The following is a 24,700-nucleotide window of genomic DNA, read 5'->3' as shown; positions in this document are numbered from 1 at the left end:
TGTCTTCACTCAATCTAGATGTGAGAGAGAGTAGCAATAAGCAAGATAGTAAGGCATAAGGATTAGGAACCACAGAATGTATGGACACAGCTTCCTCATTTGGGCGGTGGAGATCCTGTACTAGTCTCCATTCTCCATTTGGTGTTTGAACTCCTAGAACTGGATTATGGCAGAGACTATCAGGTGCCTTTCCCCATCAGAGACAATAGCTGTTAAAGCCTGAAACTTGGAAAGGACTAAGAGCCATAGTAGACAATCTTAAGGTACTTTAGTGCATTTTGTCTCTGGAGAAATGACAAGGGTCTTTGACATAAATCTGGTCAGGCTGAGAAATTATAGACTAATTAGCTTTTCCCTGGACACCCCAAACTTCAGGATTGAAGTCTTATCTCTGTCAGAGGAGGCATTACGTCTCTCCTAGTCCTATAAGAACTGAGGTCTTCCCTGGGTGAAGCTTTTGGCTCCAGCTTTGGATTGGTGCAGCTCCAGCCATTGTGGCCAACTGGGGAGTGAACCAGAGGATGGAAGACACTCTCTCTCTCTCTCTCTCTATGCCTCGCTGCCTCTCCTTTTCTCTTTGTGTAACTCTGAATTTCAAATAAATCTTTAAAAAAAAATGGTCTTCAACAGAGCCAGGAGGTATATAAAGGTCAGTAAAGTTGCTGGGTTCTCTGTTATGATCAACAGGGAGTAAATATTAGGTCATTCCAGACAGCTCAAAGATTGGATTAAATATCTAATTGGGTTAGGAGTCTGTCATTTAAAATCACCTGCTCTTCTAGAGAGTTAGGATCTAATAGAGTATATTCCTCTTTTTTTAAAAAGATTTATTTTCACTGATTCACTCATCAAATGGCTGCAATGGCCAGGACTGGGCCAAACTTAAGCCAGGAGCTTCTTCTGGGTCTCTCACATGCATGGCAGGAGCCCAACCACTTGGGCCATCTTCTGCTTTCCCAGGCACATTAGTAGGGAGCAGTATTGGAGCTAAGCAACAGGTACTCAAACCAGTACAATATGAGGTGCCGGTGCTGCAGGCAGTGGCTTAACCTGCTAATACCACAGTGGTAGCACTGAGTACATTTTTTTAAAGTCTCCCTCAAACTTTCTAAGAAGATAGGGGATTTGCCTGTGCCCCCCGATACATCAGGATGGTTTAGCCTGGATATAAGATCTCAACTCACTTAGGCTAACTTTCTCCATTATCTAGCTTGTAGCTAGGCCTGATGGCAGTACAGAAAAAGATCAAGCATTTTTTTATGTAAGCTCTGGGGGTCAAAGTGATCCCAATGTCTAAGGATCCATCCCAGGAGAATGCCTACTGTACATGGTTTGTTTCTTATCTGGAACGAGAGAATAAAAACAGAAGCATCTTTCAGTTTTTATTTCTCCTGAATTTCAGACATCTCAAAACTTTTTGCTGCCTGTGGCATCCAGATGTGCACTAAATCCCACAGGGAAGGGAGGAAGGTACAGGTGGGACCAGCAGAAATTACCCACAGTTGCTCAGCCTTCCATGCCAGTAATCTAGGATATATATGTATATGTTCGTGTATGTGTGTGTGTGTGTATACATATGTCAAAACAGTACACTTAAGGAGTGATCAGTTCTCTTTGCCATCAGTGTGCAAGAACTGGGCCTCTGCCTGGTCAAATATATATCAACCTTTTCCTTCCCTACATGAAGTGAAATAATTGAACTCCTCTTAACCTTGAGTCATATCTCATGGGCCTGATCTTGACAATGAGCTTTCATAACAGGAGCCTTAACAGAGGTGTTTTGACTTAGATTTGGAGGGAGGGTGCCAATCCTGATCACTGTTTATTGTGATAATTATGAAGGTGAAGGAACAAAGGAGTTTAGTGGGAGAATAGAAGTGATCCCCAGTATGCTACCTCAGAGGTATGGACTTCATAGGAAATACCTGATAGAAGTGAACCCAAAAGAGGGAGATACTAGAGAAAGAAGGGTACATGATGGAGGACCCATCTCTACAGGTTCAGGTCATGAGGGGATCTATACCTTATGAGGCATCTAGATGGAAAAGCTGACTGTGAAAGGGACACTTAAAGTCTGACCCAAATCTAACCAGATGTCTAGGGAAATACTAGCTAATGAGACCAGGAATTTGAGTATGTACAAATTGCAGAGTTTTGGCAGGTGAAGGAACACATCAAGAGGAGAGTTGCAGGTAGAAAAATAGGTGAAGGTCTTTCAGGCTCTGGGGTAAATAAAGGATTCACTGGGGCGTGGAGCCCGCGGCCTCATTCCAAACTGTGCCTAGTCACCGACAAGTTGAACTCCGTGGGAAGAGGAACAGAATGCAGTTTCAGCCCAATACCCTCGTGGGCTACTGGAGACTGGTTTCTAGTCAAACTTTTGAAAAATACCAGAGCATGTGTTTTGAAATTACTCCAAGACCATTTTTCAGTCTCACATGATAGGCCAATCCTTGCAAAAGGAAACTGAGTTGAACATGGCCAGTGTTCCTAGAGCTGAAATGAGACAAAGAGTGGAATATCTAATGTTGGGGAAGCCTCCAAAACAGTAGATAGTGAGCACTTGTGTCTGGGGTAAAATATGGAGTCACTGGGGCGCTGGAGCTCCTAATGGCTTCACTCCAAACCACACCTAGTCTCAACAGTAACACTCTTGGCTGAAAGTGTGCTGTATAGTCTGACACCCAAGCAGGCTTATTGGGGACTGGGATGCAGCCAAGAAATTTTTGGAAAACACTAGGTTATTTCCCAGCCAGAATTCCTCAGTCATCTCAAGTCCTTTCCCTTTGCATAGTGTCGATCTACAAGAGAGATTAGAACAGACTCTCAACTCCAAGGGATTGTTTCAGCCTCGTAGCAAGTCTGAACCCTGAGTCGTAAGATAGTAGCTGCCTAACTGCTCTTAACTGGTCCATAGACTCAATGTCCTTGAGAAAGTGAGTTCCTATGGAGAAGAGTGAGGCTGTCCAAAACAGGAAAAGGAGGGACCCACATGCTCACCTATCCAGTGAGGTGATCCGATGCTGGCTGGAGTCAAATTCAAACTGGATTCAAGTCATGTTGGAGATGTATCCCAGTCACGGTGCCAAGCCGTCATAAAGAATTAGTGGTGAAGCTGCTTTTAGTACTTGTATTGCGTAGAAAAATTTCCACATGGACAAGATAGTGAGGAAAGCAAGATTTACATCAGAAGTTTCCCACTGCAGCATCAGGAGGGGTGTTCCAAGAGAAAATCCACCCCTTGTATGCTTCTGCATTTTAAAATTACACATGTAACTATAATGTATATGCATTCTGTATACTCTTAAAATTACCTAAAATATCAATTTTAAATGGATACTTCACATTTCCTATCCTGCTTTAGGTATCATACCCTTCCCAGGTTGTCTGAACGTTTGTATAAGAGTTTGTGATCACTATCCATTTGAAGTCTTTCCTGTGTTTTTACTACATGTTCTTCTTTCCCATGATATTGGCCTCTTTCCCTTTCCATAGTCTCCTACATTTGAACCCTTGCTTCATTGCCCAATGGATTGCTAATGAAGGTCAGGTATTCATGTCTTTATGAAAGTGTGGGGGCAGAGGCCACCACTGTCTGAGCAAGTTGGATAGTAAAGATGTCTTCCTGGTCTTCTGGTCTCAGAACTACAAAGAAGCAGCAGAATAATGAAACTAGTTTTTTTTGCAACTTTGTTAATTTGGATTCTATGGTATGGTGTCACAGTTCAACCCTTCATACCCATAAAGTTTTATTAGTTATTATTAGTTTTATAAAGTTTTTTCAAATATACATGGAATTAAAAAATCTCAGACCCTAATAGTAAGAATACTTATTTTGGAAAAGAATAAACTCATTTCACATTTACCTCTAATCATAGTAAACTTATTTATAAGAACAAAAATAGAAGCTTAATTAACATCTAAATTAGTCTGAGTACCCTAGATGATTAATTGGCAAGCTAAAACTTGCCTTCAAATAAAGTTTTTGTCATAATCCATTTCTTGATTACTGCCATCTTTCACAGGGTCAAACATACAAAATGTCTTTCTGACAAGTGTAAATAGGATTAAAAAACAAAAGTCAGAAGAATTATTGACAAGGCATCGTCCAATATGGTTTAATTTTTAAAATGTCATCTGGCCAAGCAGCTACTGGAGTTTGCCACTGATAGAACTGCTAGCTGCCTTAATGGAAATTCATATTTTGCTTTAGAAAAAGTCTGCTTTTTGTTCCCAAAAACAATTTTTGCAAAAAAAAAATATGCATCTCAAAATGGTATAAGCTTGTGGCCAGCGCCATGGCTTAGTTGGTTGGTCCTCTGCCTGCAGCGCCGGCATCCCATGTGCGGCGCACTGGATTCTAGTTCCGGTTGCTCCTCTTCCAGTCCAGCTCTGCTGTGGCCCGGGAAAGCAGTGGAGGATGGCCTGAGTGCTTGGGTCCCTACACCCGCATGGGAGACCAGGAAGAAGCATCTGGCTCCTGGCTTTGGATTAGTGTAGCGCCAGCCATGGCAGCCATTTGGGAGTGAACCAGAAGAAGGAAGACCTTTCTGTCTTTCTCTTATTGTCTATAACTCTGTCAAATTAAAAAATAAAAAATAAAATAAAAATAATGGTATAAGCTTACCAGGTACAATTAAGCTTTCCTTTTTAACATTTTTTGAATCTTTTCAAAATTTAAGGTATACAGATTTCACGCATTTCATACATACAGATTGAGGAGCGTAATGATGCTTCCAACCCTACAAACTCTCTTGCTCATACTTCCACACTTCTCCTCCCACTTTCTATTATTCCCACTCTTAATTTTTACAAAGAACGCTTCCATTTACTTTGTACTGATAGTATCAACTCTACACTAAACAAAGATTTGAACGAATAGTATGAAGAAGCAAGCAATATTCTTCAACAATCGAGATAAGAGGTATAAATAATCGTCACAAACTGTCAATTTCACTCCTATACATTACATTTTTTGGTACTCAGTTACCACAGATCAGGGTGAACATATGATTTTTGTATTTTTTTGACTGGCTTATTTCACTAAGTATAATGCTATCCTATTGCATACATTTAGTTGCAAAAGTCAGGATTTAATTTTTTTCTACAGCTCAATATGTCATAGTGTGTGTATATATATACACACACTATGACATATTATATATATATATATATATAAAATATATGAACTTTTTTAATCCAGTCATCAGTTGATAGAGATCTGGATTGTTCCATATCCTAGTTATTTTGAATTGAGCTGCAATAAACATGGGGGTACAGATCACTGTTTCATATGTTTGCTTAAACTCCCAGGAGTGGGATTGATTGGCCATATTGTATATCTATTTTCAGTTTTCTGAGGTATCTCTGTACTGTCTTCTACAATGGCTATACCAGTTTTCATCCCCACCAACAGTGGGTTAGGGTACCTTTTCTCCCAAAATCCTTGCCAGCATTAATTTGTTGATTTCTGTATGAGAGCTATTCTAACTGGTGTGAGGTTAAAATCATTGTGGATTTGACTTTCATTTCCTTTGACTAGTGATCCTGAGCATTTTTTCATGTCTGTTGTCCACTTGAATTCCCTCTTTTGAAAAATGCCTATTCAAGTCCTTTACCTATTTCTTAACTGGATTGTTATGTTGTTGGGTGTTTTGAGCTCTTTTAGTTTCTGGATGTTAATCCTTTATCAGTTGCAATGTTTGCAAATATTTTCTCTCATTCTGTCAGTTGCCTCTTCATTTTGAGTGTTTCTTTTGCAGTGCAGAAGCTTCTAAATTTGCAGTTCCATTTGTCAATGTTGTATTTGATTGCCTGTGATTCTGGGGTCTTGTCTTTGCTTATGCCAATGTCTTAAAGTTTACCCAATGTTTTCTAGTAATTTGATGGTATCAGGTGATAGACTTAGGTCTTTGATCCATTTTGGGTGGACTTTTGTGTTAGGTGTATGGTAGGGTCTTGTTTCATACTTCTACACATGGCAGTCCAATTTTCCCAGTACCATTTGTTGAAGAGAGTGTTCTTGCTCCAGGGATTGATTTTTTTTAGCTCCTTTCTCAAAGATAAGTTGGTTGGGGGCCGGCACTGTGGCACAGCAGGTTAACGTCCTGGCCTGAAGCACTGGCATCCCACATGGGTGCCCGTTCTAGTCCTGGCTGCTCCCCTTCATATCCAGCTCTCTGCTGTGGCCTGGGATAGCAGTAGAAGATAGCCCAAGTCCTTGGACCCTTGCACCCAAATGGGAGACCTGGAAGGAACTCCTGGTTTCTGGCTTCGGATCAGTGCAGCTCTGGCCGTTGTGGCCATGTGGAGTGTGAACCAACGAATGGAAAACCTCTCTCTCTGTAACTCTTTGAAATTAAAAAAAAAAATTTTAAATGGTTGAAGATGCACAGATTGATTTCTGAAGTTTATATTGTATTACATGAGCCTACACACAGACCCCATCCCCAGTTCCAAGTTGTTTTAATTAAAATCATCCTGTAATTTATCTTAATCTGCTATTGTGATGTCTCTGGCTTTGTTTTTAAGATTGCTTTAGCTACTCAGGATTTCTTGTCTTTCCCTATGAATTTTAGCAGTGTTTTTTTCTAGATATGAGAATAATATGCTTGATATTTTCATTGGTACTGCATTGTGTCTGCAAATTGCTTTTGGTAGTATGGAAATTCTGATGACACCAATACTTCCTATCCACAGACATTGAAGATTTTTCTGTGTGTGTGTCTTCTATTACTTTAATGTTTCACAACTTTTATTGTGGCGATCGTTAATCTCCTTCATTAAACTTATTCCAAGGTATTTTTTTTTCTACCTATTGTGAATAGGATTGATCCTTGAAGTTCTTTCTGAGCCATGGCATTGTCTGTGTATACAAAAGCTATTGATTTTTGTGTTAATTTTTGTCATACCACTTTACCAAACTCTTATGAATTACATTACTCTTTGTTTTTAATATATTTTGACTTATTTGAGAGGAAGAGGAAGAGAGATCTCCCATGAACTGGTTCATTTCCCCAGTGTCTGCAGTGGTCAGAGCTGGGCTGATCCAAAGCCAGGAGCCAAGAACTTCCCTGAGGTCTCCCACATATTTGCAGGGACCCAAGGACTTGGGCAATCTTCCAATTCACTAATTTTCCAGGAACATTATCAGGGAACAGGATCATAAGTGGAGAAGTCAGGTCTCAAACCGTACCCATATGGGCTGCTGGAACTGCAGGTAGCAGCTTTACCCCCTATGCCATAGTACTAACCTCAAGTTCCAATAGTCTTAGTGGAGACTTTTGGTTCCCCTATATGTAGAATCATGTCATCTGCAAATAGGGATATTTTAACATCATCTTTTCCAATTTGTCTCCCTTTGACCTTTCATTTCTTTTCCTTGCCTAATGATTCTGGGTAAAACTTCCAGGACTATTTTGTTTCCTTTCTTTGAATATGAAAAACATTTACTTCTTTTTTTGGGGGGGAGGGGACAAGCAGAGTGGACAGTGAGAGAGATACAGAGAGAAAGGTCTTCTTCCATTAGTTGACCCCCCCAGTGGCCGCTGTGGTCGGCATGCTGCACTGATCTGAAGCCTGGAGCTAGGTGCTTCCCCCTGGTCTCCCATGTGGATGTAGGGCCCAAGCACTTGGACCATCCTCCACTGCTTTCCCAGGCCACAGCAGAGAGCTGGACTGGACGAGGAGCAACCAGGACAGAATCTGGCACCCTGACCTGGACTAGAACCCAGTGTGCTGGCGCCGCAGGAAGAGGATTAGCCTAGTGAGCTGCAGTGCTGGCCTCCAGAACTATTTTGAATAGCAGTAGTAGGAATGGCATTCTTGTCTGGTTCTAGATCTTAGTGAGAATGCTTCCAACTTTGTCCCATTCATTAAGATGCTGGCTGTGGACAGTACGAGAAACAGTGACTTGATCAGCTCTTGTCCTGACAGTTGATGTACAATGTAATACTTTATCCATTTTAGTATTTTTTTTTGTTCTAGTAACATTGGTTTAACTCTGTAATTAACACACAATTATTCTTAGGTGTTTAAATTTTAACTGAAAAGTGATCCCTGTTAGGAATTTGGAAAACATTATGCTGAGTGAAATAAGCCAATCCCAAAGGGACAAATACCACTTGTTCTCCTTGATAGGTGACAACTAACTGAGCACCAAAAAGGAAACCTGTTAAAGTGAAATGAACACTATGAGAAAGGTGACTTGATCAGCCCTCACCCTGACTGTTGATGAGCAACTTAATATGTTATCCCTCTTAGTATTTTTTGTTTGTTCTACTTAATACTTTGGGCTGAATACTGTAATCAATACACAATTATTCTTAAGTGCTGAAACTTAACTGAAAAGTGATTGCTGGTAAATATAAAAGTGGGGATAAGAGAGGGAAGAGATGAGCAATTCAGGACACGCTCAAGCTGACTTACCTCAAACGGTAGAGTTAGAAACATACCAGGGGATTCCAATTCAATCCCATCAAGGTGGCATGGACCAATGCCATCTCACTAGTCCCAGTGATCAATTTGTGTTCACAATTGATCATAATGATAGGACTAAGAACCAAAGGGATCACATAAACAAGAATAGTGTCTGAAAATACTAGCTGATAGAATCAAAAAGGGAGAGAACAATCCAACATGGGAAGTGAGATACACAGCAGACCCATAGAATGGCAGATGTCCTAAACAGCACTCTGGCCTCAGAATCAGCCCTTAAGGCATGCGGGCTGAAAAGCCCATGAGAGTATTTCAGGCATGGAAAGCCAAGACACTCTGGGGGGGGGGGAACCTAAATGAAAGATCTCCGTGAGTGAGATCCCAGTGGAAAGAACGGGTCATCAAAGAAGGAGGTACCTTTCTCTGAAGGGAGGAGAGAACTTCAACTTTGACCATGGCCTTATCTAAATATGATCAGAGTCAGTGAACTCAGGGGGCTTATAGCCTTGGCAGGTCATGACAAGAGCCTAGGGTGATTACTGATGCCATCAACAAGAGTGTCAATTTGTTAAGTCAACAACAGGAGTCACTGTGCACTTACTCCTCATGTAGGATCTTTGTCCTTAGTGTGCTGTACATTGAGATCTAATGCTATAACTAGTACTCAAACAGTATTTTTCACTTTGTTTCTGTGTGGGAGCAAACTGTTGATCTTTACTTAATGTATGCTAAACCGATCTTCTGTATATAAAGAGAATTGAAAAGGAATCTTGATGTGAATGGAAGGGGAGAGGGAGTGGGAAAGGGGAGGGTTGCGGGTGGGAGGGACATTATAGGGAGGAAGCCATTGTAATCTATAAGCTGTACTTCGGAAATTTATATTCATTAAATAAAAGTTTAAAAAAAAAGATGCTGGCTGTGAGTTTGTCATAATTTGACTTGATTTTTGTTGAGGAATGTTCCTTCTATACCCAATTTTCCTAAGGTTTTCATCATGAAAGGATGCTGTATTTTATCAAGTGCCTTCTCTGTATCTATTGAGATAATTATATGGTTTTTTTGTTCAGCTTGTTAATATGATATATCTCTGTACTGACTTGCAGATATTTACCATCCCTGTATACCAGGGATAAATTCTTATTGGTCTAGGTTAATGATCTTTCTGATGTTTTGTTGGATTCAATTAGCATTTGGTTGAGGATTTTTGTATATATGTTCATCAGCAATATTGGTCTATATTCTTTCTGTGTTGTAGCTTTTTCTGGTTTAGGAATTAAGGTACTGCTGACTTCATAGAAGGAGCTTGGGAAGATTTCCTCCCTTTCCATAGTTTTGAATAACTCGAAGAATTGGAATTGTTCTTCTTTAAATGTCTGGTAGAACTTAACAGTAAAGCCATCTAGTCCTGAGCTTTTCTTTATTACTGATTTAAACTCTCTCTCTCTCTCTTTTTTTTGACATGCAGAGTTAGTGAGAGAGACAGAGACAGAGACAGAAAGGTCTTCCTTCCGTTGGTTCACTCCCACAATGGCCGCCACGGATGGTGCTGTGCCGATCCAAAGCCAGGAGCTGGGTGCTTCCCCCTGGTCTCCCATGTGGGTGCAGGGACCCAAGCACTTGGGCCATTCTCCACTGCCCTCCTGGGCCACAGCAGAGAGCTGGACTGGAAGAGGAACAACTGGGACTAGTACCCGGCACCCCAACCAGGACTAGAATCCGGGGTTCTGGAGCCGCAGGTGGAGGATTAGCCTAGTGAGCCACAGTGTTGGCCTAAACTCTGTCTTGATTATTGGTCTATTTCAGACTTTTGTGTCTTCATGACTCAAATTTAGTAGATTGTATGTGTCCAGGAATCCATTTTATTTCAAGGTTTTCTGACTTGTTGGCTACAGCTCTTTGTAGTAATTCCTAATGATCCTTTTTATTTCTGTGGCATCTGTTATTACATTTCCTTTTTCAACTCTGATTTCTTCTATCACCCAATTCTCATTCAGGAGCATGTTCAGTCTCCATGTGTTTGCATATGTTTCAGTGATTCTTGAGTTGACAATTTCCAGCTTCATTGTGATCAGAAAAGATAGATGATATGATTTTGATTTTTTTTAATTTGCTGATTTACTTTGTTGCTTTAGCATATGGTCTATCATGGAGAAATTTCCATCCATTGATGAAAAGAATGTGTATTCTGCAAATGTGGTATGAAATGTTCTATAGATATCAGGTCCAATTTGTCCATAGTGTTGATTACCTATTTTGTGTCTTTGATTTTTTTATTTGAGTAGTTCATTGATGAAAGTGGGTGTAAAGTCCCCCACTACTATAATGGAGTCTATTTCTCCTTTTAGACCCATTAATATTTCTTTTAAATGCTCATGTGCCCTAGCATTGGTTACATATATTTTTTATAGTCATGTTTTCCTGTTGAATTGATCCCTTAGTCATTACATAGTGCCCTTTCATTTGACAGTTTTTGTCTTAAATTCTATTTTGTCTGATATTAGGATAGTTACACTTGTTTTCTTTTTTTTTATTTCTGTTAGCATGAAATATCTTTTTAGTTTCACCTTCAGTCCAGATTACCTTTGGGGAGGTGTTTCTTGTGGGAACAAAGAGATGGCCTGCTTACTCTTCCATTCTGTCAGCTTGTATCTTTTAATTGGAGAATTTAGACCATTTACATTTAAGGTTGCTATTGATCAGTAATGATTTGGTCCTACTGTTTTTCTGGAAATGTTTCTATGGTTTTAGATTTCTTTTGTACTTTTACATGAAGATCTTCTGTCTTCATATTTTTTTCATAATGATGACTATCTTTGTGTTTCTGTGTGGCACATCCTTAAGCATCATCTGTAAGGTTGGATCAGTGGAGACAAATTCTTTCAATTTGTTATGGAAGCTCTTTATTTCACCTTAATTCATAAATTAGAGCTTTGCAAGGTATAGTATTATGGGTTAGTAGTTTTTTCTCTTAAGACTGTACTATGTCTCTCCATTCTCTCCTAGCCTGTGGTTTCAATGAGAAGTCACCTGCAAGTCTAATTGGAGAACCTCTGAAAGTAATCTGGAATTTTTCTTATTTACTTATAGATTATTTTCTTATAGATTATCTTCTTCCATTTTTTTTTTTTTTGTTGAATGCTTGACAACAATGGGTTCTGGTGAAGATCTTTTCTGATCATGTCTATTAGGAATTCTATGTGCTTCCTATATTTGGCTGTCTTTTTTTTTTTCCTCCAAACTGGGGAAGTTTTCTGTAATTAATTCACTAAATATGTGTTCTAATCTATTCTATTTCTACACCTTCAGGAACTCCTAAGACCAAGTTTGGTCATTTGACAATATTCCATATATTGCCAATACTGTTTAATTTTTCTTTTTTTTAACTTTTATTTAATGAATATAAATTTCCAAAGTACGACTTATGGATTACAATGGCTTCCCCCCCCCATACCGTCCCTCCCACCCACAACCCTCCCCTTTCCCACTCACTCTCCCCTTCCATTCACATCAAGATTCATTTTCAATTATCTTAATATACAGAAGATCAGCTTAGTATACATTAAGTAAGGATTTCAACAGTTTGCTCCCACACAGAAACATAAAGTGAAAAATAATAGATGATTTTTTTAAATGATGATGAAATCAGATCAGACCTATTGTCATGTTTAATCCCAGTGAGAGTCAAGTTGGGAATTGATAATTTCTTTCTTTCTTTTTTTACAGAAGATCAGTTTAGTATGCATTAAGTAAAGATTTCAACAGTTTGCACCCCCCATAGAAACACAAAGTGAAATATATTGTTTGAGCTCATTTGTGTGTGTGTGTGACTGAAATGTCCAAAGATTTGCCTTCTAGCTCAGATATTATTTTGCCTTACTAAGTCTATTAAGGCTTTCCACTTTTCTTTCATTTGACATATTAAATTCTCTAATTCTGATATTTCATTTTGATTTAAGTCTTTATGGGAAAATTTTTCACTTATGGATTTCATTTATTTGTGAATTTGCTTCTCATTGCTTCTGAGTAATCCTATGATTGATGTTTTGAATTCTGCCTCAGGCATTGCATCAATTTCTTCACCTTAACATTCTGATATTGAAGTGTTTGTTCTTTGGGGGAGTCATTGTCTTTATTCTTGAATTTCTAGGTTTATTTGAAATTTATAGAAATTCTTGTTGGTTTTTCTCCTCTGATGGACTATATCTTTGAACTATGCCTCTGTGGCATACTGGAGTGTCAACTTTTCCATTGAATATCCAGAGGGATGTGCTTGATTTGGCCAGAAGGGCTCTGGTCCATGCTCCAGAGTGGGGTGAGTATCCAGAGTGACACCCAACATGGGCCTGGTAGATTTTGTTAACAAGGAGGGTATGATCACCTCTGTTTTAATCACATCCTCACCTTCCCTCATCCAAGGTGATTGACTAGTGGTGATTGACAGTGGATGCAATACTAATCTGTACTGCCATGTGAATAGCACAAAGGATCTCTATAGTCTTCATGAGCATGAATCCCTCTGCAGTGACCCACTCCAGGCACTTGGGGATCTGAGTGTATGGAGCCACATATAGTGATTGCCTGGAGACCAGGCTATACCCTGTGCCCTTTGTGGAGTCAGTTTCCACAGTCTTGGCACACAAGGCTCTTAGTATCATGGGTGCAGGGAATCCATTCCACCCTACTAGCCTGTCCTTTCCACACAGAGGATGAGATATTCCCATACCCACCTACCTGTGAGTGCTCAACCTATGTGGTTTGAGCCCCAAAGCCTGTGATTAGTTGAGAGGATGGGGCAACACACAGTCCCTACCTGGGTGTCCAACACCCTATCAATACTCCCAGCCAAACTCAAAGTTGTGTGGAATGTAAACTTTTCCCTCTGGTAAAATCCCTGGATCACACATGTGCTCAAGATTTGACAGCCACAGCCCCTGCTTGTTTCACAATCGCGCCTTCTCCCCACTGGTTGCTGGGTGTGTACAAGGTCTTCTACAGCTGCTACTGATGTCATAATGGCTCAGTTTCCCCATTAGTTGTCAGGTGTAGGCATCTGAGCTTCTGTGGCTGCTATTGCTGCAAAGATGGCACTTTGTCCCCACCAGTTGCTGGGCATGCACACAGGAGCTGCTGCAGCATCTACTTATATCCAAAACAGTTCCTTCCCTGTTTCAGCCAGTTTCCAGGTGCCATTGTGGGGGGGGGGGCGGAATGTGCCCTAATTTTTCATTGAGTTAGTAGGTATACTGTCCTCCTTAGGGCTCCAGGCTGTTCTCAGACAGTGTAGTCCACTGGACTCTCCCTCTGACTATGTTACCAGTGGCATGGGCCACTGCAGTCTGATCTCACCTTGTTCTCTGAAGCTGGTACTTTGTCCAGCTCTCAGCTGCTGGGGTCATGTATTGTGTCCATGATCATTGCTGTGCATTTGCACCTTCCTCACAGATTCATGGCATCCATCCACCTTCCACAGAATCTCTACTGCAGTTTGCTCTCCAAATCTGCCTCAGAGAATGCATTTTCTCCTCTGACCCTGTGTGTGTATGTGGGGGTGTGTGTGACTATTTTCCCCTAGCCTAGAGCAGCATGCCTTTTCCCTATTCTGCCATCTTTGAATCTCTAATCAAGTTTTCAAAGAAATGAAGATGACACCAGGGGAGACTTTGAGTAGAAATATAGAAAATAGGTATGACTTGTTTGAGTGGTTATTTAATTTCTTTTCTCCTTCATGGTATTATGCTTTCTTGAAGATGAAACTGTATAGTGAACTCACCAAAAGTAACATCAGTGATTCACATAAGAGCCCTTTCACCCTTTTGTCAAAGACACAATGTGGACAATGCCTTTGCAGGGAGGCCCCTGCTTAGCCTCTGTAGAAGTAACAAACTAGGATGGAGTCCTTTCTTATGCTGCATATTATAGATGCTCCAAATTTTGTAAGACCATAAATTGAGAGGACAGCTCTATGAATTACATAATCTAAATCCTAAAATGTCATCACTATTCATTTTAATGATTTGAAGACTCCTTGGGTCTAATTTTTAATCTTCATCAAAACTAATCAGAAGTGGAAGAGGTCCTGAATAGAAATAAAAGATGGGAAGCTGAAAGTCACATTCATGACATTTCTTCTGTTGGGTTCCAGAGAGACCTTGTTCCTTTAGAAGTGTGGCTGGCCAGATTAAGAATTCTTTTATCTAGTTAGATTTGAATAATTTCTTGGATGAAAATGTTTTCCCATGCCATCTTTTTTTTTTTTAACTTTTATTTAATGAATATACGTTTCCAAAGTACGAATAATGGATTACTATGGCTTCCCCCCCATACCGTCCCTCCCACCCACAACCCTCCCCTTTCCCACTCCCTCTCCCCTTCCATTCACATCAAGATTCATTTTCGATTATCTTAATATACAGAAGATCAGCTTAGTATACATTAAGTAAGGATTTCAACAGTTTGCTCCCACACAGAAACATAAAGTGAAAAATAATAGATGATTTTTTTTAATGATGATGAAATCAGATCAGACCTATTGTCATGTTTAATCCCAGTGAGAGTCAAGTTGGGAGTTGATAGTTTCTTTTCTTTTCTTTTCTTTTCTTTTCTTTTTTTTTTTTTTTTACAGAGGATCAGTTTAGTATGCATTAAGTAAAGATTTCAACAGTTTGCACCCCCATAGAAACACAAAGTGAAATATATTATTTGAGTACTCGTTATAGCATTAAATCTCAATGCACAGCACATTAAGGACAGAGATCCTACATGAGGAGTAAGTGCACAGTGACTCCTGTTGTTGACTTTACCAATTGACACTCCTGTCTATGGCATCAGTAATCTCCCTATGCTCCAGTCATGAGTTTCCAAGGCTATGGAAGCCCCTTGAGTTCTCCGACTCTTATCTTGTTTAGACAAGGTCATAGTCAAAGTGGAGGTTCTCTCCTCCCTTCAGAGAAAGGTACCTCCTTCTTTGAAGACCTGTTCTTTCCACTGAGATCTCACTCACAGAGATCTTTTGCCAGAGTGTCTTGGCTTTCCATGCCTGAAATACTCTCATGGGCTTTTCAGCCAGATCTGAATGCCTTTAGGGCTGATTCTGAGGCCAGAGTGCTATTTAGGGCACCTGCCATTCTATGAGTCTGCTGAGTATCTCACTTCCCATGTTGGATCACTCTCCCCTTTATTTATTCTATCGGTTAGTGTTAGCAGGTACTAGACTTGCTTATGTGCTCCCTTTGACTCTTAGTCCTTTCATTATGATCAATTGCGAACTGAAATTGATCACTTGGACTAGTGAGATGGCATTGGTACATGCCACCTTGATGGGATTAAATTGGAGTCCCCTGGTATGTTTCTAACTCTACCATTTGGGGCAAGTCAGCTTGAGCATGTCCCAAATTATATATCTCTTCCCTCTCTTATTCCTACTCTTATGTTTAACAGGGATCACATTTCAGTTAAATTTCAACACTTAAGAATAACTGTGTATTAATTACAGAATTAAATCAGTCATATTAAGTAGAACAGACAAAAAAACTACTAAGAGGGATAATGTATTAAGTTGTTCATTAACAGTCAGGGCTATGCTGATCAAGTCACCGTTTCCCATAGTGTCCCTTTCACTTCAACAAGTTTCCTTTTTGGTGTTCAGTCAGTTGTCACCGATCAGGGAGAACATATGGTATTTGTCCCTTTGGGACTGGCTTATTTCACTCAGCATGATGTGTTCCAGATTCCTCCATTTTGTTGCAAATGACTGGATTTCGTTGTTTCTTACTGCAGTATAGTATTCTAAAGAGTACATATCCCATAATTTCTTTATCCAGTCTACCGTTGATGGGCATTTAGGTTGGTTCCAGGTCTTAGCTATTGTGAATTGTGCTGCAATAAACATTAGGCTGCAGACCGCTTTTTTGTTTGCCAATTTAAATTCCTTTGGGTAAATTCCAAGGAGTGGGATGGCTGGGTCGAATGGTAGGGTTATCTTCAGGTTTCTGAGGAATCTCCAGACTGATTTCCATAGTGGCTTGACCAGTTTGCATTCCCACCAACAGTGGGTTAGTGTCCCTTTTTCCCCACATCCTCGCCAGCATCTGTTGTTGGTAGATTTCTGAATGTGAGCCATTCTAACCGGGGTGAGGCGAAACCTCATTGTGGTTTTGATTTGCATTTCTCTGATTGCTAATGACCTTGAACATTTTTTCATGTGCCTGTTGGCCATTTGGATTTCCTCTTTTGAAAAATGTCTATTGAGGTCCTTGGCCCATCTCTTAATTGGGTTGTTGGTTTTGTTTTTGTGGAGTTTCTTGATCTCTTTGTAGATTCTGGTTATTAACCCTTTATCTGTTGCATAGTTTGCAAATATTTTTTCCCATTCTGACGGTTGTCTCTTCACTCTCCTGACTGTTTCTTTTGCAGTACAGAAACTTCTCAATTTGATGCAATCCCAATAGTTAATTTTGGCTTTGACTGCCTGTGCCTCCCGGGTCTTTTCCAGAAACTCTTTGCCTGTGCCAATATCTTGAAGGGTTTCTCCAATGTTCTCTAGTAACTTGATGGTGTCAGGTCGTAGATTTAGGTCTTTAATCCATGTTGAGTGGATTTTTGTGTAAGGTGTAAGGTAGGGGTCTTGCTTCATGATTCTGCACGTGGAAATCCAATTTTCCCAGCACCATTTATTGAATAGACTGTCCTTGCTCAAGGAATTAGTTTTAGATCCTTGATCAAATATAAGTTGGCTGTAGATGTTTGGGTTGATTTCTGGTATTTCAATTCTGTTCCATTGGTCTATCCTTCTGTTTCTGTACCAGTACCATGCTGTTTTGATTACAACTGCCCTGTAGTATGTCCTGAAATCTGGTATTGTGATGCCTCCGGCTTTGTTTTTGTTGTACAAGATTGCTTTAGCTATTCGAGGTCTCTTGTGCCTCCATATAAATTTCAGCACCAATTTTTCCAGATCTGAGAAGAAGGTCTTCGGTATCTTGATTGGTATTGCATTGAATCTATAAATTGCTTTTGGGAGAATGGACATTTTGATGATATTGATTCTTCCAATCCATGAGCATGGAAGATTTTTCCATTTCTTGGTATCCTCTTCTATTTCTTTCTTTAAGGTTTTGTAATTTTCATCGTAGAGATCTTTAACGTCCTTGGTTAAGTTTATTCCAAGGTATTTGATTGTTTTTGTAGCTATTGTGAATGGGATTGATCTTAGAATTTCTTCCTCAGCCATGGCATTGTCTGTGTATACAAAGGCTGTTGATTTTTGTGCATTGATTTTATACCCTGCTACTTTGCCAAACTCTTCTATGAGTTCCAATAGTCTCTTGGTAGAGTTCTTTGGGTCCCCTAAATAAAGAATCATGTCATCTGCAAAGAGGGATAGTTTGAGTTCTTCCTTCCCAATTTGTATCCCTTTAATTTCTTTTTCTTGCCTAATAGCTCTGGCTAGAACCTCCAGAACTATATTGAATAGCAGTGGTGAGAGTGGACATCCCTGTCTGGTCCCAGATCTCAGTGGAAATGCTTCCAACTTTTCCCCATTCAATAGGATGTTGGCTGTGGGTTTTTCATAGATTGCTTTGATTGTATTGAGGAATGTTCCTTCCAAACCCAGTTTGCTTAGAGTTTTCATCATGAACGGGTGTTGTATTTTATCAAATGCTTTCTCGGCATCTATTGAGAGAATCATATGGTTTTTCTTCTGCAGTCTGTTAATGTGGTGTATCACATTGATTGTCTTGCGCACATTAAACCATCCCTGCATACCAGGGATAAATCCCACTTGGTCTGGGTGGATGATCTTTCTGATGTGTTGTTGCATTCTATTGGCGAGAATTTTATTGAGGATTTTTGCATCTATGTTCATCAGGGATATTGGTCTGTAATTCTCTTTCAGTGCTGCATCTTTTCCCGGCTTAGGAATTAAGGTGATGCTGGCTTCATAGAAAGAATTTGGGAGGATTCCCTCTTCTTCAATTGTTCTGAATAGTTTGAGAAGAATTGGAGTTAGTTCTTCTTTAAATGTCTGGTAGAATTCAGCAGTGAATCCATCTGGTCCTGGGCTTTTCTTTGTTGGGAGGGCCTTTATTACTGTTTCAATTTCTGTCTCAGTTATGGGTCTGTTTAGGTTTTCGATGTCTTCCTGGTTCAATTTAGGTAGGTTGCATGTGTCCAGGAATCTATCCATTTCTGATAGGTTTCCCTGTTTGCTGGCATACAAGTCCTTGTAGTAATTTCTGATGATTCTTTTTATTTCTGTGGTGTCTGTTGTTACATTTCCTTTTTCATCTCTGATTTTATTGGTTTGGGTCTTTTCTCTTCTTTTTTTAGTTAGTTGGGCCAATGGGGTGTCAATTTTGTTTATTTTTTCAAAAAACCAGCTCCTCGTTTGGCTGATTTTTTGTAATGTTTTTCTTGATTCAATCCTGTTGATTTCTTCTCTGATTTTAATTATTTCTCTTCTCCTACTAGATTTGGGTCTGGTTTGCTGTAGGTTTTCTAGATCCTTGAGGTGAATAGAAAGCTCATCTATTTGGTGCCTTTCCAATTTCTTGATGTAGGCACCTATTGATATAAACTTTCCTCTTAACACTGCTTTTGCTGCGTCCCATAAGTTTTGGTATGTTGTGCTGTTATCCTCATTTACTTCCAGAAAGTTTTTGATTTCTCTTTTGATTTCTTCTATGACCCATTGTTCATTCAGGAGCATGTTGTTCAATCTCCATGTGTTTGCGTATGCTCTAGGGATTCCTGAGTTGTTCATTTCCAACTTCATTCCTTTATGGTCTGAGAAGCTGCATGGTATGATTCTAATTCTTTTGAATTTGCTGAGACTTGCTTTATGGCCTAGTATGTGGTCAATCCTAGAGAAGGTTCCATGTACTGCTGAGAAGAATGTATAATCTTTAGCTGTAGGATTGAAAGTTCTGTATATATCTGTTAGATCCATTTGGGCTATAGTGTCATTTAAATCTACTGTATCCTTGTTGATCTTCTGTCCTATTGATCTGTCTATTTCTGAGAGTGGAGTATTGAAGTCCCCCAGTACTATTGTATTGGGGTCTAAGTCTCCCTTTAAGTCCGTTAACAAATCTTTTAGATAAACCGGTGCCCTGTAGTTAGGTGCATATACATTGATAATTGTTATTTCTTCCTGTTGAATTGATCCCTTAATCATTATGTAGTGTCCCTCTTTGTCTCTCTTAATGGTTTTTGTGGTAAAGTTTATGGTGTCTGATATTAAGATGGCTACGCCTGCTCTTTTTTCATTTCTGTTGGCATGGTATATCTTTTTCCAGCCTTTCACTTTCAGTCTGTATGGATCTTTGTTGGAAAGATGTGTTTCTTGTAAGCAGCAAATAGATGGGTTTTGTTCCTTAACCCAATCAGCCAAACGGTGTCTTTTAACTGGACAGTTCAGGCCATTCACGTTCAATGTGACTAATGATAAGTGGTAACTTTGCCCTGCTATTTGCCAAAGATAAGTTCTAATATATGCTTTGAATTCCCTGTGATCTTTTGCTGTGAGGTTTCCTTCCTTGGTTTCCTTCCTTTACCTTCTTTCATATTGATGACCGTGTTTCTTTGTTTCTGTGTGTAACACATCTTTAAGCATCTTTTGCAGGGCTGGACGAGTGGCAACAAATTCTTTCAATTTCTGTTTGTTATGAAAAGTCTTTATTTCACCTTCATTCACAAATGATAGCTTTGCAGGATATAATATTCTGGGCTGGCAGTTGTTCTCTCTTAGTACCTGGGCTATATCTTGCCATTCCCTCCTAGCTTGTAGAGTTTCTGATGAGAAGTCAGCTGTGAGTCTGATTGGAGATCCTCTGAGAGTAATCTGACGTTTCTCTCTTGCACATTTTAGGATCTTTTCTTTATGTTTCACTGTGGAGAGTTTAATTACAACGTGCTGTGGTGAGGGTCTCTTTTGGTCGTGTTTATTAGGGGTTCTGTGAGCTTCCTGTACTAGGATTTCTCTGTCCTTCTCCAAACCTGGGAAATTTTCTGCTAATATCTCACTAAAAAGGCCTTCTAATACTTTCTCCCTCTCCATGCCTTCAGGAACTCCTAGAACCCGAATGTTGGGTTTTTTAATAGTATCCTGAAGATTCCCGACAATATGTTTTAGATTCCTAATTTCCTCTTCTTTTCTTTGGTCTGACTGTATCCTTTCCTGTTCTCTGTCTTCTAAGTCCGATATTCTCTCTTCTGCTTTTCCCATTCTGTTTGTAAGGCTCTCTATTGTGTTTTTCATTTGATCTATTGAATTCTTCACTTCAGTCACTATCCCAGTTTCCTGTTGTACTAGTTGTTTCATTTCATTTTGATTCCTCCTTAATATTTCATTTTCACGAGAGAGATTTTCTATCTTGTCCATTAAGGATTTCTGTAGTTCAAGAATTTGTTTTTGAGAACTTCTTAATGTTCTTATCAATTTTTTGAGATCTGCTTCTTGCATTTCTTCTATGTCATCATCCTCATAATCTTGAATTGGGGTGTCTTTTTCATTTGAGGGCTTCATGGTGACTTCCTTGTTTTTATTACCTTGGTTTTTGCGTTTGTTATTTGTCATATTGGAGATATTTGGTTTCTTCACTGTGGTGCTTTTTCTTGTTATACTATGACTCTAGATTATGTGGACTATCTGTTTTTGATGGAGCCTTAGGGCTTGAGATGGGTGTGGCCTGAGAGCTCTGTTTGGTGTGCCAAAGGTGACACTCCCAGATTAGGCGTGGTAAACCTCTCTCTCTCTCTCTCTCTCTCTCTCTCTCTTTTTTTTTTGATTCAACAGGGAAGTTATTCTGCACAGCTGAACAAAGTTGGAGGTAGTTAGCAGGCAAATGATATACCCACAGGAGCCAGAGATCAGAAGCTCTTTCCCAAGGACCACACAGGGAATCTGTTCGGCCCTTAGAGTGGGCTCAAATTCTCCTTCAGTCTCCCACTGGGTTGCCAAAGTTACGGAATTGTAGCGTCTCTGGAGAGTGCTCGCGTGAATTCCGTGAGTTCTCTCCCCCACCGTCTCTTTTTTCACAGTCTCAGTTCAGTAGCACCATAAATTTACTAAGTCCTAATCTCCTGTTAATTCGCCCCACCCAGAGTCAGGTTTTACTGCTAGGCTCAGGGCCGGTGCAGACCTGAGGTCGCTCTGCTTATGACGTATGTCCAAGATGGCGCCTGCTCTTTGTCTTGCTCGCCCTTGAGAGGTGAGCGGAGAGAGAGAAACCCGTGTCCATACCAGTCACCTTTTTTTTTTTTCCCTCTCTCTCTCTTCCAGTTAGCTTGGTGAAGTCCCCCCCGCCCCGGGGGTCGTTCCCTCTAGTCTCCTCTCTCCGCTTGCCTGCCGGTGTCTCGGGTTATTGAGGTTCGGCTCACCTCGCGTTCCAGCGCTGGTGTGTTGAGTCTGCCGCTGATGTCCCGAACTGTGGGCTCCCACGCTCTCCACGCAGGTCTGCTCCCCTTCCAGCGCCAATGTGTGGACTCGGAGCCCTGGACTTCCCAAGTCTCCCCGCTGTTGCACTCCCCTTCGAGCACTTCCGCGCAGCCCCTGCAGCTTGCGCAGCTCAGTCCCGAGGCTCGGCTTCCGTGGCTCCGTCCCGCGGCTCGGTCCTGCGGTTCGGCTTTCGCGCGCGGTGGGCGACCTTGTTCTCCCAGTAGGTCCTCCGATTCACGCCCACTGGATCCAGAAGAGTTTTGTCTGCAATATTTTCCTGGTTCTTTTTTCTGAGGCTACCGTAACTCCCCTTTTATTAAACTAAATTTTCCCGGACTATCGGTGCGCGCCCTCACTATTCCGCCATCTTGGCTCCGCCCCCCATGCCATCTTTGAATACAAAAACCACCCCCCTTCCTTACTTGCCTGATATACTACCAGACTGGACTTTGCTGGCATGATTCCCATAGAATTTGAACATGGGGCATAATAATCTCTTAAGTGCAGGTGTGGATATATGTATACTAGCTAAGTATTGATGGGAAGGCAGTAACCTGGGGAAGGATCCCTTACAGGAGGATTCAAAATCACTTAAGATCTAAACTAAGAACCTGGGCTGGCACTGTGGTGCAGCGGGTTAATACCCTGGCCACTTTCCATCCAGCTCTCTGCTATGGCCTGGGATAGCAGTGGAAGATGGCTCAAGTCCTTGGGCCCCTGCACCCGCGTGGGAGACCCAGAAGAAGCTCCTAGCTTCGGATTGACACAGCTCCAGCCGTTGCGGCCAACTGGGGAGTGAACCATCGGATGACCTCTCTCTGCCTCTCCTCTCTCTGTGTAACTTCGACTTTCAAGTAAAAATAAAATAAATCTTTTTAAAAAAATAAAATAAGAAGCAAGGTATTGAACAAAGGTATTGAAGAGGCGGGAGTTAGGGCTAGGAGAGTTATGCAAAGATGTTATTGTGGAATTAACAGGGTAAATATGGGTGAATAGAAGATTGCCTGACAATGATTACCCTTGCTTGGCTTTGCATCTGCACTGTGTTGCAAATCTTGCAGACTGGCTCCTTGTAATGAGTCAAGTATAAAGCAAGGATCTCAACTATCCTATATCAAGGACCACTGATTTTGATATCTTGTCAAGCCACTAACTACAGTTCTTTACACAGACCAAATCACCTTCGACTACATGATTTGCACATCCAATTTCCTTTCCTGCAATGACCTACTCTCCTCACCAAATGACAAAACTCTATGCAAAGTCTTCCAATCATATTTCACATGCTTACTATTCTATTGAACTTCTTGCATTAACTTCTTGAGTACTGTAAAATATAATGCAAACTGGTGATTTAATACAACAAACTCATTAAGCAAAGTCTAAAATCAGTATGTTGGCAGGGTCATCTTTCCTCCAGAGGATGTAGTGAAGAAGTCTTCCATGTTTCTCATGGATTATGGTGGCTACTTGTTTTCTTGGCTTGTGACAGCATAACTCCTACCACTGCCCCCAACTTCACCGGGCCTTCTCTGTGTATCTGTGCCTTTGTGTTTCTTCTTATAAGGACATACGTGATTGGGTTTAGGGCCCACTGTAATGCACTATCATCTTACTGATAACTTACATCTCAGTTGTACCTAAAGAGAGGCCTTGTTTTATTTTTAAAAGATTTATTTACTTGAAAGAGTTACAAAGATGCAGATGCAGAGGGGGGTCTTCCATCCACACATTCACTCCCTGGATGGTCACAATGAGTGTAGCTGTGCCAATCTAATGCCAGGAGCTTCTTCTTGGTCTCCAACGTGGATCCAGGGGCTGAAGGACTTGGGCCATCTTCTGTGGATTTCAAAGGCCAATAAGGAGAGATGGATCAGAAGTGGAGCAGCCAGGACCTGAACCAGCAGCAATAAGGGATGCCAGCACTGCAGGCGGTGGCTTTTTTTTTTTAAAGATCCCAAGATCAGACTTCATGATGTATTATCTTTATTGTGTATCATTGTCCCTAGTGTATCCTATCAAAATACATGCTTATATTCAGTGTGAAATCTTTTTAGTAGCAATTACATTTATAACTCTTTCGGATTTATATCTTCATATGTAGAATGACTTTTCTAGTACAAAGAGGAAACAGGCTATCCTTTTAGCAATATATAAGTGAAAGATGTTCTTTGTAAATGCTTATCTTCTAAAAATCAATTTCTAAAATAGTTTCCAAAACACTTAAATCTGTCCTGTTAAAGAAGACACTATGGTTTATTTAATATGCTCTTGATGAGTAAAATCTTCATTTTGAGCATAAAGTATTTTACTGAACTGAAGTAAAATTATACCTTCAGAACTTCAGATGTGTTTTCAGGTTTGCTTCAGCACAGAACTGGCTTTAAGTTGTTTTATGCACTTATTATCATTTATTCTTATAACAAAGAGATATAGTAGGTCCTCCCAGTCCCTTTCCACAGATTAGGAAATTGAGGTATAAAATTATCAAGAGACTTGATAGGGCCAGCACCATGGCTCACTTGGTTAATCCTCCGCCTGTGGGTGCCGGGTTCTAGTCTCCATTGCTCCTCTTCCAGTCTGGCTCTCTGCTGTGGCACAGGAGGGCAGTGGAGGATGGCCCAAGTGTTTGGGCTCCTGCAACCACATGGGAAACCAGGAAGAAGTACCTGGCTCCTGGCTTCAGATCTGCACAGTGTCGGCCGTGGCGGCCATCTAGGGAGTTAACCAAAGGAAGGAAGATCTTTCTCTCTGTCTCTCTCTCTCTCTCTCACTATCTATAACAGTACCTGTCAAAAAAAAAAAAAAGACTTGATAAAGTCATGT

The sequence above is a fragment of the Oryctolagus cuniculus genome, chromosome 3 (assembly GCF_964237555.1).
Source record: "Oryctolagus cuniculus chromosome 3, mOryCun1.1, whole genome shotgun sequence".
Classification (NCBI taxonomy): Eukaryota; Metazoa; Chordata; class Mammalia; order Lagomorpha; family Leporidae; genus Oryctolagus; species Oryctolagus cuniculus.
The sequence above is the reverse complement of the archived record's forward strand: the minus strand, read 5'-3'. Positions refer to the sequence as shown.